We start from the raw sequence: 19,851 nt of genomic DNA, 5'->3' as shown, positions 1-19,851 counted from the left end.
TGTGGGGTTGAATTGTGTGTTGTGTGATGTATTTATGTAGGGGAATTGTGTGGTATGGTGAATAGATAGGGGTGAGAGCTGTATAAAATAGATAGGAAGTAAGATTGATAGGAATAGGTAGTGTGTATGAAGTGGCGAATGAAGACTAGATAGGGTAGTAGAAAGAGTGTGTTAGATAGAACTAATATGAGAAATGTTAGTTGAGGGTATGCTTGTGCAATGGAATTATGTGGATAGTAAGTATGTGGTATTAACTACAGTGGACTGATGTGGTATTGTGCATTGTGAAGTGACATGTATTGAGTGGAATTATGTGACGTAGTATTGAATTATGCGGCATGATGTGGAATTCTGTGGTGTGGATTAGATGTATGCGGTGTGGAGTAGAATTATGTGTTGTAGAGTGGAATTGTGTGCTGTGGAATTGAATTGTGTGGAGTTGAATTGTGATGCATGGAATTGTGTGGGACTGAGTTAAATTATGTTGAGTAGAATTATGTGACACGGTGTGGAGTGTGTTTATGTGGAGTGTTGCTGTGTGCCATGGAGTAGATTTATGTGCAGTCTGATTATGTGATGTGGAGTGGAGTGTAATTTTGCTGTGTGGTATGGAATTGTGTGACATTAAATTGTGTGCTCGGCTGCCGGCTGCTTTTGCCTCTGTTAGTATTTGGTCTTGTTTTGCCATCCATTTGTGCTTGCATCATTGTACTTTGTAATTTGTGCCCGTGTTAACGTTTTTCCTTCCTGTTTGCCCGCCTACCTCGCCGCCCTCCGCTCTCCCTCCCCGCTTCCCGCCACCGCGATTACCCCGCCCCTTTTCTCTTCTGTACCCTCCCCGCTCCCCAGCTGCTCCGCCCACCCGTGCACTTGGCCTTATATGGAGACCGTGCGACGCAGGTGAGTGTGACCCACTTGTGGGACACCCCCGCGCCGCACGGCCACCAGCTGCTGCGTGTGCCCCTTGCCCTGCCTTTACTGCCTCGCCGCCCGCCTCGCTGCCGCTGACCACGCCCCCTCCTCCGAGCGGCGTGGTCCGTGCTCGGCTGCCGGCTGCTTTTGCCTCTGTTAGTATTTGGTCTTGTTTTGCCATCCATTTGTGCTTGCATCATTGTACTTTGTAATTTGTGCCCGTGTTAACGTTTTTCCTTCCTGTTTGCCCGCCTACCTCGCCGCTCTCCCTCCCCGCTTCCCGCCACCGCCGATTACCCCGCCCCTTTTCTCTTCTGTACCCTCCCCGCTCCCGCCTCCCAGCTGCTCCGCCCACCCGCGCACTTCGCCTTATATGGAGACAACGCGCAGCGGCCACGCGCAGCGGGTGCGCCGATTGTGCGCCGAAGGCGCGCCAAAGGTAAGCCCGTCTGCGCCCGTCCGCAACCGGATCGCGACCAGCGCCAGGACCCCTGGCCCCCGAGGACCCCGACCGATCCGCCTGACGTACTCCGCCGCCACCCTCACCGCACTCAACACCGGCCGACTCCCAGATTGCCACCAAGCCACACCACGATGCACCCACGGACCCTTCAGCTGCCACGCCTGCAAATTCACCTGCATCCGGACCTGCCTCGCACCAGCACCCGCCAAGTCGACCTCCAGCAGCACCCACCTCAAGTGCATCCTGCTCAACACCCGCTCCGTCCACAGGCACGCCATCGAACTCTGGAACCTCCTAGACACCACAGCCCCAGACGTTGCCTTCCTCACTGAGACCTGGATGAACGCCTCTTCAGCTCCCGACATCGCCATCGCTATCCCAGAGGGCTACAAGATCGTCCGGAGGGACCGCAACGCCAACCAGATGGGAGGAGGCATCGCCATCATCCTCAAGAACACCATCCGTCTCACGACCAGCACCGACAACTCCCTGACCACTGCGGAACACCTGCACTTCCAGATCCACACCGACCCGAACACCACCCTCAGAGGCACCCTGATCTACCGACCCCCGGGACCACGCACACAATTCAGCGAGGACATCGCCGACTTCGTCAGCCCGCATGCCCTACCCTCCGCTGACTACATCCTCCTGGGGGACCTCAACTTCCACCTGGAGAACAACAACGACCGCAACACCAGCACCCTGCTCGACAACCTCGCCAATCTTGGACTCAAGCAGCTGGTGTCCACCCCCACCCACCTCGCCGGACACACACTCGACGCTGTCTTCTCTTCCAGCACAGACATCGACTTCAGCCACGCCACAGAGCTGCAATGGACGGACCACAGCTGCGTCCACTTCACCTTCAAGAGAACGAAGACCCACCACCACCAGCAACAGGCCGCCCGCAGAAGCTGGAACAAGATCACAGCAGACCAGCTCGCCACCTCCCTGGGCCAGCACCCTCCTGCCAGCTCCGCGAACCCCAGCCAGGCCGCCGACAACCTCACGAAGTGGATCAGCATCTGCGCGGACGAACTCGCCCCGCTGAGGACCCCGCCCAACAGACCCGGCAGCAAGAAAGCCCCGTGGTTCACCGACGAACTCAAGAGCTCCAAGAAGAACTGCCGAGCCCTCGAGAGTCTGGAGAAGGGAACCCACACCGGACAACAGGACCACCTTCAAGCTGGCCACCCGGAAGCACCACCAGCTGATCCGCGCCGCCAAGAAAACTGCATTCAAGGACCGGCTGGACAACAACGCACACAACTGCAAAGAACTCTTCAACATCGTGAAAGAGCTATCCAACCCCAGCGCAGGAAACAACGACATCACCCCATCGCAAGACCTCTGCAACTCCCTCGCCTCATACTTCCACAACAAGATCGCGGACATACACAACAGCTTCAACAACCAACCAACGCACACCAAGACCGAACAACTACCCCCCACCACCACCCTCCACGCCTGGACCCCGATCAGCACCGAAGACACCATCCGCACGATGAACTCCATCCACTCCGGATCACCGACCGACCCCTGCCCTCACCACGTCTTCAACAAGGCCGACGCTGTCATCGCACCCCACCTGCGAGACATCATCAACACATCCTTCGACACCGCCACCTTCCCTGAGAGCTGGAAGCACGCCGAACTCAGCGCTCTACTCAAGAAACCCACAGCGGACCCCACCGAACTCAAGAATTACCGCCCCATCTCGCTCCTACCGTTTCCAGCCAAAGTCATCGAGAAGACCGTCAACAAGCAGATGGCCGCCTTCCTCGAGACGAATGGATCCCTCGACCCCCTCACAGTCCGGCTTCCGAGCCAATCACAGCACCGAGACCGCCCTCATAGCCGCCACCGATGACATCCGAGCCCTGATGGACAACGGAGAAACAGTGGCCCTCATCCTCCTAGACCTCTCCGCGGCATTCGACACTGTCTGCCACCGCACCCTAGTACAGCGCCTCAGCAACGTCTGAATCCAGGACAAGGCGCTGGAATGGATCATCTCCTTCCTCGACGGAAGAACACAGAGAGTCCGCATACCACCGTACAAGTCAGAGGCCACCGAAGTCATCTGCGGCGTCCCCCAAGGATCCTCACTGAGCCCCACCCTCTTCAACGTCTACATGAGCCCCCTCGCGGCCATCGCACGCCAACACAACCTCAGCATAATCTCCTACGCCGACGACACCCAGCTGATCCTCTCCCTGACCAACGACCCCGCCGCCGCCAGAGCCAACCTGCACGAAGGGATGAAAGAGGTAGCCGAGTGGATGACGACCAGCCGCCTGAAACTGAACTCGGACAAGACGGAGGTCCTCATCCTGGGCTCTTCACCCTCCGCCTGGGACAACTCCTGGTGGCCCCCCGCCCTGGGCACCGCACCCAAACAGACAGACCATGCACGCAACCTGGGCTTCATCCTGGTCTCCTCCCTCTCCATGACCAGGCAAGTCAACAACGTCTCCTCGGCGTGCTTCAACATCCTACGCATGCTACGGAAGATCTTCTGGTGGATCCCCACCGAGACCAGGAAGACCGTCACCCAGGCCCTCGTCACTAGCCGACTGGACTACGGCAACGCCCTCTACGCCGGTACCACCGCCAAGCTCCAGAAGAGACTCCAGCGGATCCAGAACGCCTCAGCCAGACTCATCCTCGACATCCCACGAACCAGCCACATCTCCGGACATCTGAGAGACCTTCACTGGCTCCCCGTCAACAAAAGAATCACCTTCCGCCTCCTCACCCACGCACACAAAGCCCTACACGACCAAGGCCCAAGCTACCTCAACAGCCGAATCAACTTCTACGCTCCCAAACGCCACCTCCGATCAGCCAACCACGCCCTCGCCGCCGTCCCCCGCATCCGAAGAGCGACTACAGGAGGAAGGTCCTTCTCCTACCTGGCCGCCAAGACCTGGAACTCCCTCCCGACCGACCTGCGCCTGACCCAAGACCATCTCTCCTTCAGGAAGAAGCTGAAGACCTGGCTGTTCGAGCAGTAGCGGCACCCCCCCTCCCCCAGCGCCTTGAGACCCTACGGGTATGTAGTGCGCTCTATAAATGTCATTGATTGATTGATTGATTGTGGTGTGGCATTGTGTAGCATGGTGTGGAATTATGTGGAGTGTAAATTTGGGACGCGTTGCTGAGTTGAATTTTGTGGAGTGTAGTTATGTGTTTTGAAGCCAAGTGGATAGCTGTGGAGTGTAATCATGTATTAATATCTAATAAGCAGTGTAACTATGTGTGTGCCTTGGCTCCTTGAGGACAAATGGGTTCTGCATCACCACCTTGCGCAGCAGCATAATGCTGTGTTGTGTTAAAAAGCTCACATTTTCTTTTTTTGGATGTAGCCGGGGTGCTGTATTCCTCTACTGACACATGCACCCACCCACCCGCCACCGCCACCACCACCGCTACTGAACACAAAGTAATGCAGGATATGTTGCTTTAAATAACATCCGCTTGGTAACGCGGTGTCGAATATTTGTACAAAATAAAGTGTTCAACATATTGGGCACGGGTACATCATATGTACTTTTTTAAGCATTTAAGTCTAATACTGCAAGGCAGATTGCGATGTATGAGTTGTCTTGATGTAACCCTTGAGAGGCAGATCGATAAATATATTTGTGGAATCAGGGCATATTCCCAAATTGAAATTATTAAACATTCCCATATAGTAGAGCTGGCCAATGATAGCCAGGAGGGCTAGAAATAAGTAACATGTAAGAAGTTGATTGTTTGGGGAAATAATTAAAACGACAGGTATGGCGCATGGGCATCCAGCTATTAATAAGGTGCAATAACAATGACGGTAGGGCTGGTGCCCGAGTCAGTCACGTCTGGACGCCGGCACTGAAAGGCAAATTGTAAAGGGGAAGAGTTAGGCTCATTGCACTGTACCTTTGAAATGCGGGTGCTTGCCAAGCGTCAGTTTGAGCTACTGAACAGCTTTTGAGTGGTAGTCAGTCTTGTAACTGGCGTGGGGCATTAAATGCCAGCTGGGGGCTTAACGGCAAGGACAGACACAGATGTCAGGAGATATATATATATATATATATATATATATATATATATATATATATATATATATATATATATATATATATATATATATATATATATATATATATATATATATATATATATATATATATATATATATATATATATATATATATATATATATATATATATATATATATATATATATATATATATCTCCTACTGGCGGTCGCCAGTAGGTATATATAGTTAGGATTGTTTTCCATAGGGAAATCGCAACATTCTATTGGGAATACCTTTGGCGCCGGTTGAGGAATCTTCCTGAATATTTCCTTAACTTTGCCTCGCGACGCTCCGGTCCTTCCCTGAAAGTTTGGGGGGGATTCGTCAAGCGGGGCCGAGATAAAAGGGGGGTCCCAAAAGGTGTTTTCCCCATGTTAATTTCCATAGGGCGGTCGGACTCACTTTTAGCTCGAACGGCTGAATGGTTTACCACCAAGCTTGGCAAAATTGTAGGGACTGGTAGCCCGATGTGCCTTTGCTATGTCTCAAGATATATGCTCCAGTGGATTTTGAGTAATTTAGGTTAAAAAAAATATATATATCTATGGCAGCTTACCCGTACGCTTACGGTACGCGCACGTACGCGTACCGTACGCGCACCTCTAGTGCGCGAGCTGCATTCTGATTGGCTGCCAATGTCTGTCAACACTCCAAAACAGAAACTGTTGGCAGCCATCTTGTGCCTCGGTAGACTGAGGCACAGGAAAGCAGAAAAACAAACGTGTAGAACTCAAAAAGGGGGCAGGGTAGAAGCATCCTGACCCCCTAGGCCTGCTCAGGGGTTCCCACAAGGACCCCCAAGGCCCAAAAAAAAAAAAAATTCGGAAAATCGCGGGGTACGCTTACAGTACGCGTACCGGTATGCTTACGGTACGCGTACCTCATTTTTTCACAAGAAAAAAAAAAGATTTGGGGGCCTTGTAGAAACACTCTGACCCCCCTAGGGCTGTTCAGGTGGTCCCATACGGATATTAACATTATAAATGTTATCCGCTAATAGAATTAGCATTTAAAAAACCTTGCGAGTTCACTGAAAAAAACAAAGGTTTCAGGCCTTGTATAGTTAGGATTTAGCATTTAAAAAACCTTTGAAATTCACTGAAAAAACCATAGGTTTCACACCAGTTCTAGTTAGGAATTAGCATTTAAAAAACCTATGAAATTCTCTGAAAAAACCATAGGTTTCACACCAGTTATAGTTCGGAATTAGCATTTAAAAAACCTATTAAATTCACTGAGAAAACCATAGGTTTGACACCAGTTATAGTTAGCTGAACATTTTACTCATACACACACACCCCACACACATACCCCCACATACACACACTCCACACACACCCCCCCACACATACCTCACACACCCACACCCACACACACACCTTACACACCCACACACCCCTACCCACACACACCTCACTCCCCCCCCCCACACACACACCTCACACACACCCCACACATCCCCCACACACACCTCACCCCTCCCCCCCCCACACACACACACACCTCTGACACACACCCCACACACACACACACCTCTCACACACACCCACACACACACTCCTCACACACACACACACACACCCCTACACACACCCCTACACACCCACCCACACACACACCCCACACACACCCCACACACACCCCACACACACACCTACACATCCTACACACACACACCCCACACACACACCCCCCACACACACACACACCCCATTCCCCCCACACACACACCCCACACACACACTTCTTTTTTTGAGGGGGTGCCCCACACACATACCCCCCAACACACACACCCCCCCCACATACACCCCCCACACATACCTCATACACCCACACCTCCACCCACACCCAAACACTTCACACACCCACACACACCTTACACCCCCACACACCCCCACCCACACCTCACTCCCCCCCGCACACACGCACCTCACAGACACACCCCACACATACCTCACCCCTCCCCCAAACACACACACCTCTGACACACACCACACACACACACGCCTACACACACACACGCCTACACACACACCCCACACACACACCCACACATCCTACACACACACACCCCAGACACATACCCCCCCCCACACACACACCCCCATCCCCCCCACACGCACACCACACACTTATTATTATATTTTTTTTGAGGGGGTGCCCCACACACATACCCCCCCACATACACACCCCACACATACCTCATACACCCACACCTCCACCCACACTTAAACACCCCCCCACACCCACACACACCTTACACACCCACACACCCCCACCCACACACACCTAACTCCCCCCCCTCACACACACACCTCACAGACACACCCCACACATCCCCCACACACACCTCACCCCTTCCCCCAAACACACACATCTCACACACACACACACACACACTCCTCTCACACACACACACCCACACCCTCCCCCACACACACACCCCACACACACCCACACATCCTACACACACACCCCACACACATACCCCCCACACACACACACCCCACCCCCCACAGACACACCCCACACATCCCCCACACACACCTCACCCCTTCCCCCAAACACACACACCTCTGACACACACACACACACACCTCACACACCTCACACACACACACACACACTCCTCTCACACACACACCCACACCCCCCCCACACACACACCCACACACACACCCCACACACACACACACCCACACATCCTACACACACACCCCACACACATGCCCCCCCCCACACACCCCACACCCCCACATACACCCCCCACACATACCTCATACACCCACACCCACACACACCTTACACACCCACACCCCCACACCCCACACACCCCCACCCACACACACCTCACTCCCCCCCTCACACACACACACCTCACAGACACACCCCACACATCCCCCACACACACCTCACCCCTTCCCCCACACACACACACCTCTGACACACACACACACCTCACACACCCACACACCCACACATCCTACACACACACATCCTACACACACACACACACCCCACACACATACCCCCCCACACACACACCCCCCCCACACACACACCACACACACACTCATTATTTTTTTGAGGGGGTGCCCCACACACATACCCCCCACACACACACCCCACACCCACCCCCCCACACACACCCCCCACCATACCTCATACACCCACACCTCCACCCACACCCAAACACCCCACACACCCACTCACACACCATACACCCCCACCTACACCCACACACGCCACCCCCCCACACACCTCACCCTTCCCACACACACACACACCTCACAGACACACCCCACACATCCCCCCCACACACACCTCACCCCCCCACACACACCTCACCCCCCCACACACCTCACCCCCCCACACACACACCTCTGCCACACACCCCACCCCCCCCCCCCCACACACACACACACACACACACACCCACTCATTATTTTTTTTTCTCCTTTTTTGAGGGGGTGCGCCCCCCGGTACACGTATTAGTACACGTACCGGTACGCGTACCCTGGAGAAAAAAAGAAAGACAGTTTTTTGAAAATGTAGCATTTTTATATAAATTGGAGGTAGTTCTGAAAATAACTGTTTTTTTTATTCTTATTGTTGTTTTATATTTTTTTATTGTTTTTTTTGTACCCTGCGAGTTTAAAAAAAAAATATATATATATTATTTATTTTGCCTGGGGCGTCCTTGTGGGACCCCCTGAGCAGGCCTAGGGGGTCAGGGTGTTTCTACTCTGGCCCCTTTGCGAGTTTCACACCTTTGTTTCACTGCTTTCTTGTGCCTTGGTTCTAACAATCACCACCCCCTTTTCTGAATCGTTGGTTCTAACAAGGCACAAGATGGCTGCCAGGGACACCCAGTATGCAAGGGGAATTAGTTCCCCCTCTTCAAACATGCACGGGGGCTGCGTTGCAGAGAGGTGTAAAAAAGGGTGTGGCCTCATTACACCTCTATGCAATGCAGCCATCTGGCGCATACTGGAGGCTCCTGGTGGGCTAGTTGTATGTATGCAATTGTTGTGTTAGATAAATGTGGAGTGTAAATATTTGTGTTTATAAATATGTGAATACAATTTAATGATGCTTTGCAAAAAAAACTGAGAATTAAAATAATTGATTTATTCTGGATTATACAAGTTGTCCGTATACTTACTAATTTTTTTGAGTAAGTGTAGTGGTCATTTTGAGGCCCCCTTCTTTAAATTACTGGCAATACTGGTGCTTGTTTTTGGTTTATTGGTTATAGTGAGGCTTGTCCTTATTGCCCGAGAGTCCACACCCTACTTTGGTTACGGTACTTTAGCAGAAGCTTTTCTGCGAGGTCTTTTCACAACCCCGTAAGGGAGTTGAAAAAGGTTTGTTGTGAGTTAGGTCGTTTTTTGGTGAATTATACACGGTTGTGTGTGGAGCGAGTGAATGGTACAGTATGTCAGAGAATCAAACATTTGCTTACAGCGAGGTCGTTTTTTGGTGAATTATACACGGTTGTGTGTGGAGCGAGTGAATGGTACAGTATGTCAGAGAATCAAACATTTGCTTACAGCGAGGATCATATCAGGACCTTTCTGCACAACACTAGGACTTTCTGAACACATAATTAATTGTTTAAACATCTGATCTAATTTCCTGTGTTGTTTCTATTTCAAATTGATTCTTGTAAATATGTTATGCCTAATTTGATGTAAATTGTCTTTTTCATGTATGAGGATGTGTATGCATGTTTGAAAGTGGTACCAAATGTATGAATTGTTGTGTTAGATAAATGTGGAGTGTAAATATTTGTGTTTATAAATATGTGAATACAATTTAATGATGCTTTGCAAAAAAAAACTGAGAATTAAAATAATTGATTTATTCAGGATTATACAAGTTGTCCGTATACTTACTAATTTTTTTGAGTAAGTGTAGTGGTCATTTTGAGGCCCCCTTCTTTAAAATACTGGTGCTTGTTTTTGGTTTATTGGTTCTAACAAGGCACAAGATGGCTGCCAGGGACACCCAGTATGCAAGGGGAATTAGTTCCCCCTCTTCAAACATGCACGGGGGCTGCGTTGCAGAGAGGTGTAAAAAAGGGTGTGGCCTCATTACACCTCTATGCAATGCAGCCATCTGGCGCATACTGGAGGCTCCTGGTGGGCTAGTTGGCCCCCCAGGGACCCCCATTATGCAAGGGGAATTAGTTCCCCCTCTGCAAACGCGCCAGGCGGCTGCGTTGCAGAGAGGTGTAACAAGGGGCATAGCCTCATTACACCTCTGCAATGCAGCCCCCTGGCGCATACTGGAGGTTCCAGGTGGGCTAGTTGGCCCCCAGGGGCCCCCAGTATGCAGGGGGAATGAGTTCCCCCTCTTCAAACATGCACGGGGGCTGCGTTGCAGAGAGGTGTAAAAAGGGCCGTGGCTTAATTACACCTCTCTGCAATGCAGTCCCCTGGTGCATACTGGAGATTCCTGGTGGGCTTTCAGGTCTTATATAGTTAGGAATTAGCATTAAAAAAACTTTGAAATTCACTGAAAAAACCATAGGTTTCAGGCCTTATATAGTTAGGAATTAGCATTTAAAAAAACCTTTGAAATTCACTGAAAAAACCATAGGTTTCAGGCCTTATATAGTTCGGAATTAGCATTTAAAAAAACCTTTGAAATTCACTGAAAAAAACATAGGTTTCAGAGTTATATAGTTAGGAATGAGCTTTTACAAAACCTTTGAAATTCACTCAAAAAACTATAAGTTTTAGTGGTGTTATAGTTAGCTGGACATTTTACTCATACAAAACCATTGAAATTGCTCCTATATAGTTGGTTGTACTAAATATATATCGCGCACCCGCAATCCACTGCTGATGATGTCACATATTAGATCATTCATGACATGGTCAGTGACATCACTGATGACATCTCAAATGACATCACTGATCTAATATGTGACATCAGCAGTGGATTGCGGGTGCGCGATATATAGTTAGTACAACTAACTATATAGGAGCAATTTCAATGGTTTTGTATGAGTAAAATGTCCAGCGAACTATAACACCACTAAAACGTATAGTTTTTTGAGTGAATTTCAAAGGTTTTGTAAAAGCTAATTCCTAACTATATAACTCCTGAAACCTATGTTTTTTTCAGTGAATTTCAAAGGTGTTTTTAAATGCTAATTCCTAACTATATAAGGCCTGAAACCTATGGTTTTTTCAGTGAATTTCAAAGGTTTTTTTAAATGCTAATTCCTAACTGTATAAGGCCTGAAACCTATGGTTTTTTCAGTATATATATATATATATATATATATATCTACCTACCTTATGGCTCCCTTTCCTCTCCCGCTACCCATCACAACAACGATTCCCCCCAGATAGAGGAAAGCTTGGAGTCGCAGTTAATTAATCGCAATCCACACAAGAAAAAGTTCTTGTTAATTTATTCTTGAATCCATTGGGGTGCAAAGCAATAACCAACGCGTTTCGACAGCCTCCGCTGTCTTGGTCACGGTCAGTTTGTAAAGTGCATTTCCACAACTTATAAATGATCAATAAAGTTACATACAAAGTCACTCCCCCAAAGGGGCATTGTCAAACACCACCACGTTTTTTTTGGTTGTATTAAGCCACACCGCCAAAGGGGGGGGGGGGGATTGTGGGTCTTGTAGTCACTCCCTAATTTTACCAAGTTTTTGCTTTGTCATTTATTGCCAAAAAACATATTTTGCATCACACAATTATTTGTAAAACAAACATATAAGTCCTGTGTCTTTGCAGACTGTTTCAAACAGAGTTATATGTGTCTTGAATTTCGTATTGAAATGCTGATTGTGTGATGTTTCAGTGTATGTGTTACCGCCCTCCAGTGGGCAAAGTTGTATTCGTCATGACAGGCTATTCCTCTGATGGATTACTGTGGAATATGGTTGTGTATATGGAGGGAGATTGGTGATAATGGTGGTGATCCCCCGAACTGTGGGTGAGTTGATGTAGCAATGTAAGGGGATTGTGAGTCGTGAAGGGTAGTTTAACAATTGTAAACAGTTGTGTGTGTAAACGGGAATGTATATAGGAACTCTCTGTAGTTTATAATGTCCTCAATATTTACAAGTGTATATAAAGTTCTTCGGATTGGTTAAGACCAAAAGGGGTCATTGTCCTGAAGTTGAGTATGTGTCTGGATTCTTTTTGCCGTAGAAGTTTTTCCTTGTGGCCTCCCCTGTCAGACAAAGTCATTGTTTCTATGCCCCAAAATCGCAGCATTTTCCAGTCTCCATTGTGATGGGCCTCCATATGTTTTGCAACCGCGTTGCTTCTGTCCTTGTGTATTGTTGCGCGAATGTGTTCTAAGATACGGGATCTCCCGTAGCTACTGGCCCTTTACTTCGGTTGTTAGACAGTATGTGTTCTTAAGTCTGTAAGCACTATTTTCTTTATTGAGTTGCTCTTACTTCAGGCATGACGTGCTTTGCTTAGATTCAGCGAACCATGCCCGCTTTCTCTTTTGAAGCAGCCCAGCAGGGCTTTGTGTGGGCCTGGTCTCACCGGTGCTGAACACCGGCAGTTTTTTAAAGGGGGGGCTCAAAATTGGTCTCTATAGGGCTCTGTTTTGTGCCTGGCACAGGCGGTCTGTTTTTTTCCGGACTGCAGTGAAAGCAAGCACGCGATGTGCGCGTGCTGACACTGCTCACTTCTCACTAGTGGAGAACTTACGGTATGACGTCATGCTTGGGGAGACTTGTAGAGAGAGTCATTTTCTCTCTGGATTTTATTTCCTTTCTCTCCATGAAACGCAGGAGCAGTAACATCGACGTGGTGTCACCAGGGCTTTAAGTGGAAGCTATTTCTACATTATACAAGCCATAGTTGCTACTTATTTATCTTATGCAACTAACAACCATTGGCAAAGCCAATAGTCCTGACTTGTTGTAGGTGTGATGTTACTTGCTGTATAATATATCTGGATGTAATGACAGAAACCGCAAAATACAAGTTGGGCAGCACACTATGCTAAGCACAGAATTTTAGCTTACCTGTTTTTAAGCCACGCCCTTAATTACATTGACCACGCCCTTTTAAGAGACCCCCCAGTTTTTTCATCCCATTTAATGCCCTGCAGCCCGGCACATTGAAATCTGTGATCAGATCTGTCTGTAGTTCATGACTATGACGACTGTAGAGTTGCAGCCATACTGTGATGGAACATATTGGATTATATGCCAGAATAAACACTGTTTAATACGCAGAAAATAGTCTACTTGTCTGTAATTTTTCATTCATCTTTCATTTTTGGACATGTATTGAGGTACAACATTCCCATTATCCTCCTAGTCCCAAAACAGCAAAAAATCCGGTCTGTTTTTTCCAAAGAACTTCCCAGATCCGCTTTGTTGCACTCGTTTGTTTCTATGTCACGGGTAGGAGGAATCCAAGCAGAGCCAATAAAGTCACAGCCTGGACACGCGTCATTTTAGCAGTAAATTGCAGTGCAGACAATAACAAAAACGGAGACAGCTTTGTTGGCAGACACGGACAAAAACAACTTAGATGTCGAGCTAGAAGCAGCCGAAGGAGCTCGCTCGCAACGGGGCAGCATCATGTTGCAAAGCGAAGGGTCAATTTTGCAGAAGGAAAACTTACAGGGTAAGGGTTTAGAGTCAATTCCCTCTATCTTCCTTCCAGCAGTAGCCTCGTTGTGTCTGAGCAGGGCATTATATCTTCCTAGAAAGTGTGCTCAATGGATTCTGTTTATTGAAGACAGGCAGCACATGATAAAAACCTGAGGCAGCCTGTACTAAAATTTAGATTGTAGTGCCCAAACCCAGCAGAATATAGTTTTTGCAAGAGATGGAGAGGAAATAGGAGTTTCTATGCGGTGTGTGAAACGAAGAGGATGCCAACAGTGGGCCGGGCCTCGGATAAAAAAACTACATATAACCGTAGCAGTTAACGTTACATGCGTAGTGGAGAAACTGTTTACATAACTGCGTGTTACAGTAACAGGGTGCAAAGAAAGGACGGTGTACACAAGTGCCGGCCTTCAGCATTTGGAACAGGTGCAATATCAAATCTGGAGGTGCACAGCGCCTGCTGTGCGTGCATTTAAAACCTTTTCGAATTGCCTCCTGTGTGCCTGCCTAGAGCATAGTGACTTAGGCTGTGGACGGATTTCTCCAAATGATAACTAGCATTTGCAATGCAATTGGTCTCGCCTTTACGCAAGTTTGAGCTATTGACATTGTAAATGACAATGCCTTTTATTTATGTTTTAAAAACCAAAACCTAAATAAAAGGCGTTATCATTACAATTCCAATAGCTCAAACGTGCGTAAATGCGAGAACTATTGCATTGCAAATGCTTGTTTTCTTTCTTTTGGGTTTTTATAACATTATCACACTGGTGCGGCAGGGATGCAGAGGAGGGGCTGGGGGGTGGGGAGGGAATTTCCAGTGTCCGACACCATTCTCCATCATACTGGCCTGTTTTGTCAGGTTGCTTTCAGCGGTGGTTGGGGTGGAGTGTGCACAGGATGGGGGCTGTGGTGTCGGCTCATTTTGCTGATTTGGCGTTTTAATTGCGGCAACATTTTCTGAGTTTGGTTGTTCCGCTTTACAAAAGGATAGGTGGCGGTGTAATCGTAAACGCGTCCAGAGGAATATTTTTTGAGTTGTGAGAGGCAGGACTTTTTGAGATTAGGCCTAGCTGGGTGGGGCCTTTGCCTGGGACCCGTTAATCCTTGGAGGGCAATGCTGCTGGCAGGGCAATATCTGTAGGGCATGGCTAGATGGGAGGATTCAGTCAAGGTTCTTAGCCCTAGTTCCTTCCACTCTCAACTGGCCCAAACAGGAACACTGCCAAATAAACACACTTTTAACCTCTCTGCCATTCAACAGAATGCCTATTTTCAACACTCTGCAAAGAGAGTTTGAATATTCTAGGAGAAGGCCAAATTGGGAGGATCCAGCAAATCCCATAACCAAATAAGGCAGCAGTAATTGAGATGGTGTTGAGGCTGCACATTGTCATCCAATTAGCACTGGTTACAGTGAAAACGATCTTCCCTTAACCTCCGCCCCACCTTAAGATAAAGTGAAGTTACCCCACAATATTAGCAATGTGTTGGATAGATGTCAAACAGCAGGAAGGAAGGAGCACACAAAACTTGCAGGCAAAAGAAGTAATCGTAGCAAGAAACCCAATAGACAACTTTGAAGTTCACACTGCTTGGGCCACAGCAGATTTAAGACTTGGACCTGAAGAACTGCTTGTTCTGCTGTGCATACACCAGATCCAGGAGTTTTGATTGCAGCTGGAGCCCCCCTTCATAACAGACATTCCCTTTAGGCACCAAACACTAGTCTAAAATTGTGAGCTGCCCTGGGGCAGGGTAGACGTGAAGTATATTGTGGCTCATGTGGCCAGGCATCATCCTTTCAGGAGTGACTCAAGACAGAAGTGGGCAGTGAGAAGAGGGTTCTTTTGCAATAGACAGTGGGCACTGGCTACATTGAGGATGGGTCTGTGCTTAACATAAGGCTTGCATCTAAACAGCATCCCCAAGATGGAGCCCACAGACCCAGTACACTACCAACTGGGGTAAGAAGACTGCAAGTGGTATGAAGGAGCACAGTAAAGAGGTAGGTAAAACCAATCGCAGCAAAAATAAAAACGCATACAATGTGACGCTAAAAAACAAAAGATAACTTTGCAGGCTTCACTTCACAGACCAAGAAAGATTATGACTTAGTCCTGAAAAATGTCTATTTCACCCTTGGGATTCCACATATACAACGTTACAGCATGGGCAGCAAGCTAATTGTAAATGGTGTCTTGAAATTTTGTTTTTTGGGCTTTAGCATCTCCAGCCCTCTGTGAACTTCATAAAATACTGAAAGACCAGTTTCATTTACTTCCTGGGTTGAACTTGCCTGCCCCTGTGTGGACCTCTCAATTTCATCTAAGAATAGTGTTGGTTGGTTGATTGCATTGGGGCATACCATTCCTTAGACTCTGCTGCAGTTCCACACCTACCCCCACTCCCACCCCCCAAAACACAAATGTTTCTGAGGCTGCAGCTGATCTCTCGTGGGGGTTTGGGGAGATGTTTCAAACCTTCAGATGTACATGTGCTGTGCACAGCTCTCTTCCCCCCCCCCCTTGTAGGAGCTTCAAAACCACTCTGAAAAGAGCTGATATGATGTGACTCGTGGTGGCATTTGGGGTCTGTCTGCTCACTTCGCTACGTCACGGCATGTGTAAGCGCATCTCCAGGTTTTTTTAGGTCTCGTCCTTTTCCATTGCGAAGCAATGGGAAATGGGGGAGAATTATAGTGCTTGATCGGATAGTCAAACCACCGCTTTTCTCCGTGGCGTTTTCTTCGAGTGCATGTGAGTCAGTCAGTCACGTGACCACTTGACCACACAAGCACGCGCATTTCCCTCCCCACATCAAAGGCATCAGCTGCCCTCCCACACGCTTTCCCAGCGTGCGCTCGGCCGGCCTCTGCAAAGTTCTCCTCCCCTAATTAATCACATCACTTTTTTGCTGGCCTGCTCGCTCTCCTCCCCCGCTCTCGGGCTCCCTTGGTTGTGTTTGCCTACCTCTCCTCACATTTTCTCAGGCTTGATGAAATATTTGCGAACTTGTTTTGGTTAGCCATCTGTTGCCTCCCTGCTTGCACCCCCCTCCCCTCCTGTCATTGCTGCCGTCTTTCCTGCGCTGCTGCTTTTACTTGAAAGGGAGTTTTCCTGTACTACTTTTTGTTGGCCATCTCTGGCAATCTGTTTCCTCCTCATTTACTTTCCCATTCGGTTTCTGTTTCAACCAAAGCTCCCACTGGGTTTACAACTTCATTTTGCGGACCGTTCTAGCGCAATCCCGCCCCAAAGACTTTCAAGCACTTAATGCTTATTTTGGATCATTGTGCAGGTTCCCTTCCGTCGCTGATTGTAATAGTATGTTGTCAGAACGTTCGCGTTGAGGAGACTTCCCTGCACTGCGGCAAGCACAGCCTCTTTAGTCACTTCCCAGATGTTTTCCCCCCCCCCACATAAGAATCTCATTCCACGCTGCCGCATTTAGAGTGTGTGCACTAACAGATACACACTCCTGGGAGAAATGTGCATTGCGGCCTAAGCGTGCAAGGTACAGAAAAGAACAACAAGCAATTCCGCCATAGTAATAATACAAAATGGGTGTTGCTTCGCCTGCCCCTGATGTTTTGTTATCCCCCCGTGTTGCTTCACCTAACAGCCACCCTCCTTCGGTTCCTTCTGTCCCTGCCGTTGCTTGCTGTCCCCTGCCCTTGTTTCCAAACCAGCCCACTCCAATTAACGTCGGATTCTCTTTCACAGAAAGCTGAGAACCAAATAAAATAAATATTGGAATGCTTGTTCATCTATGTGCACTGAATTGTGGCTTCATTCATACTAGTCATGCCTTACTCCCCAGTTACGAGAGTAATTCACCCAAACTTTACTCATTCTGTCGTTATCCCGTAACAGCAGTCAACCTGTGTCTGGCCTCCATTAGGATTCCAATCTTTCGGCCAGTGTCCCTCATCAGCAAATTAACTGTGCCGAGCCCCCATTATCCTCTCCCCGCCCTTGACAAGCTTACTTCTTCAAGGGTCGGTGTTGCCTTATCACGTGGGGTTTATAAATGAGCCTCGCTGCATTAAGAACCAATACAGAAATACTAAATTTCTTTAAAAATGTATAAATAACTCAAAACAAAAGATAACTCTTTATAATGCCGATAGCTCATATCGTCATCTCCTATTTCCTTCTGACTATTTTCCAGCGTGGACGTGCCCGAGCCGCATGGGGGGCAGCAGCCTTTGATGTGCCGGCCGGCCATGCAGTGAATAATTAGGGGAGGAGAAATGCCATCTGTTGCTTTGCGCTCGGCCTCAGGCCGGCATTTCTCCTCCCCTAATTATTCACTGCATGGACGGCCGGCACATCAAAGGCTGCTGCTCCCCATACTATGTCGTCAGTTTCCTCTGCCTTTAACTGTGCTAGCAAAGATGTCCGCATACGGCCTCTGAGGCTGGCTGCTTCACCCCGTTGGGTTCCTCAGAAGTATCAGACTGTCTCACAAGTGACTGAGTCTGTCCCAGCCTTATTCTGCCCATGTCACTCACTCTGCCCAAATATTACCAGCCCTTCAGGAGCACCAAATTGTCACACGAGTTACCGACTCTGTCCCAGCCCTACCAGCCCTTTAGAAACACCCTCTTGCCCAAGTCACTGACTCTGCCCCAATATTACCGGCTCATTTGAAGAATCAACCTGTCTCACGAATGACCAACTCTGTCCCAGCCCTATCGGCCCTTCAGAAGCATCTCGCGTTGTTTACTTTTGAACAGCCGGCAGAACAGTAATTAGCTACGCGCTGCTCATGTAATCTTTCGCAAAACAATCAGGCTGACTGTTTACTTCCATATGAGACATCAATTCCACCGTAGATGCATTGTTTTGATCTTTTCACAAATCAATATTGCTTTAGTAATTTATGCCAACACTTCATCACTTTTCTTGTAATCTTCAAACTCTTTTGTAAACACTTTCACGTTGTCTCTGCTCCTTCGCACTCAGTTTATTTTTAAAGTATGCAGATTACAACAGCTGATAAAATAAACAGTTCGCTATAATTCAAGCTGTTTGCACATTCTAGTCATCTTGCGCGCATTAGAGGCTATTAATTTTGTAACACAGCTTTCTTCAATTGTATTAATATCTGTAACACGACTTTCTCCAGTTCTAAAATGTCGTGACTGACTAAAATAAATCTATTTACTTTAACTTCCAGAAGATATTCTCCTCCACAATGCCAGAGCTTCCCCCGCCCCCCCGCCACCCCCCGCAATGCTAGAGCTTTTCACTCCAAAACATCACACTAAGCTTGCCCGCATTGGCCCCTCCGCCCTCAGCAGACAGACAGCAATAAAAGATCCAAAGATAGTGCTTGTGTGTTTGGGCTGGCGAGGGATTTCACAAACAGACTCTCTCTTTTCCTTCTTCCTTCCACTCCTTTGTCCGTAGTGAACTTCTCCTGTCTTTGCGCCTACTGCCTTCCCTATAAGTATTTAATTAAATGGTGCTGTTATTGTACTAGGGTGTGAGTGTCCCCCCCCCCCCCCCCCCAACCGAGCCTATCTGGCACTAGTCTGGCTACCAATGACATCAGGCAGATGCTTGACTGTGCTAGCAAAGATATCAGCATACGGCCTCTGAGGCTGGCTGCTTCACCCCGTTGGGTTCCCCAGAAGTATGAGACTGTCTCACAAGTGACTGAGTCTGTCCCAGCCTTATTCTGCCCATGTCACTCACTCTGCCCGAATATTACCATCCCTTCAGGAGCACCAAGCATTGGCATAGCCAATAGGTCTCGCCTT

At 48.4% G+C, this 19,851-nt stretch overlaps 1 protein-coding gene across 1 annotated transcript in view; it reads left to right on the top strand.

Annotated features, from left to right (window-relative positions):
* Window positions 1-19,851, top strand: part of TMEM165 (transmembrane protein 165) — a 189,118-nt gene that overhangs the window by 39,472 nt on the left and 129,795 nt on the right. The window lies entirely within an intron of this gene.

This window comes from Lissotriton helveticus, chromosome 2_2 (genome assembly GCF_964261635.1).
Source record: "Lissotriton helveticus chromosome 2_2, aLisHel1.1, whole genome shotgun sequence".
Taxonomy (NCBI): domain Eukaryota; kingdom Metazoa; phylum Chordata; class Amphibia; order Caudata; family Salamandridae; genus Lissotriton; species Lissotriton helveticus.
This window is presented reverse-complemented; position numbering and strand designations above follow the sequence as displayed.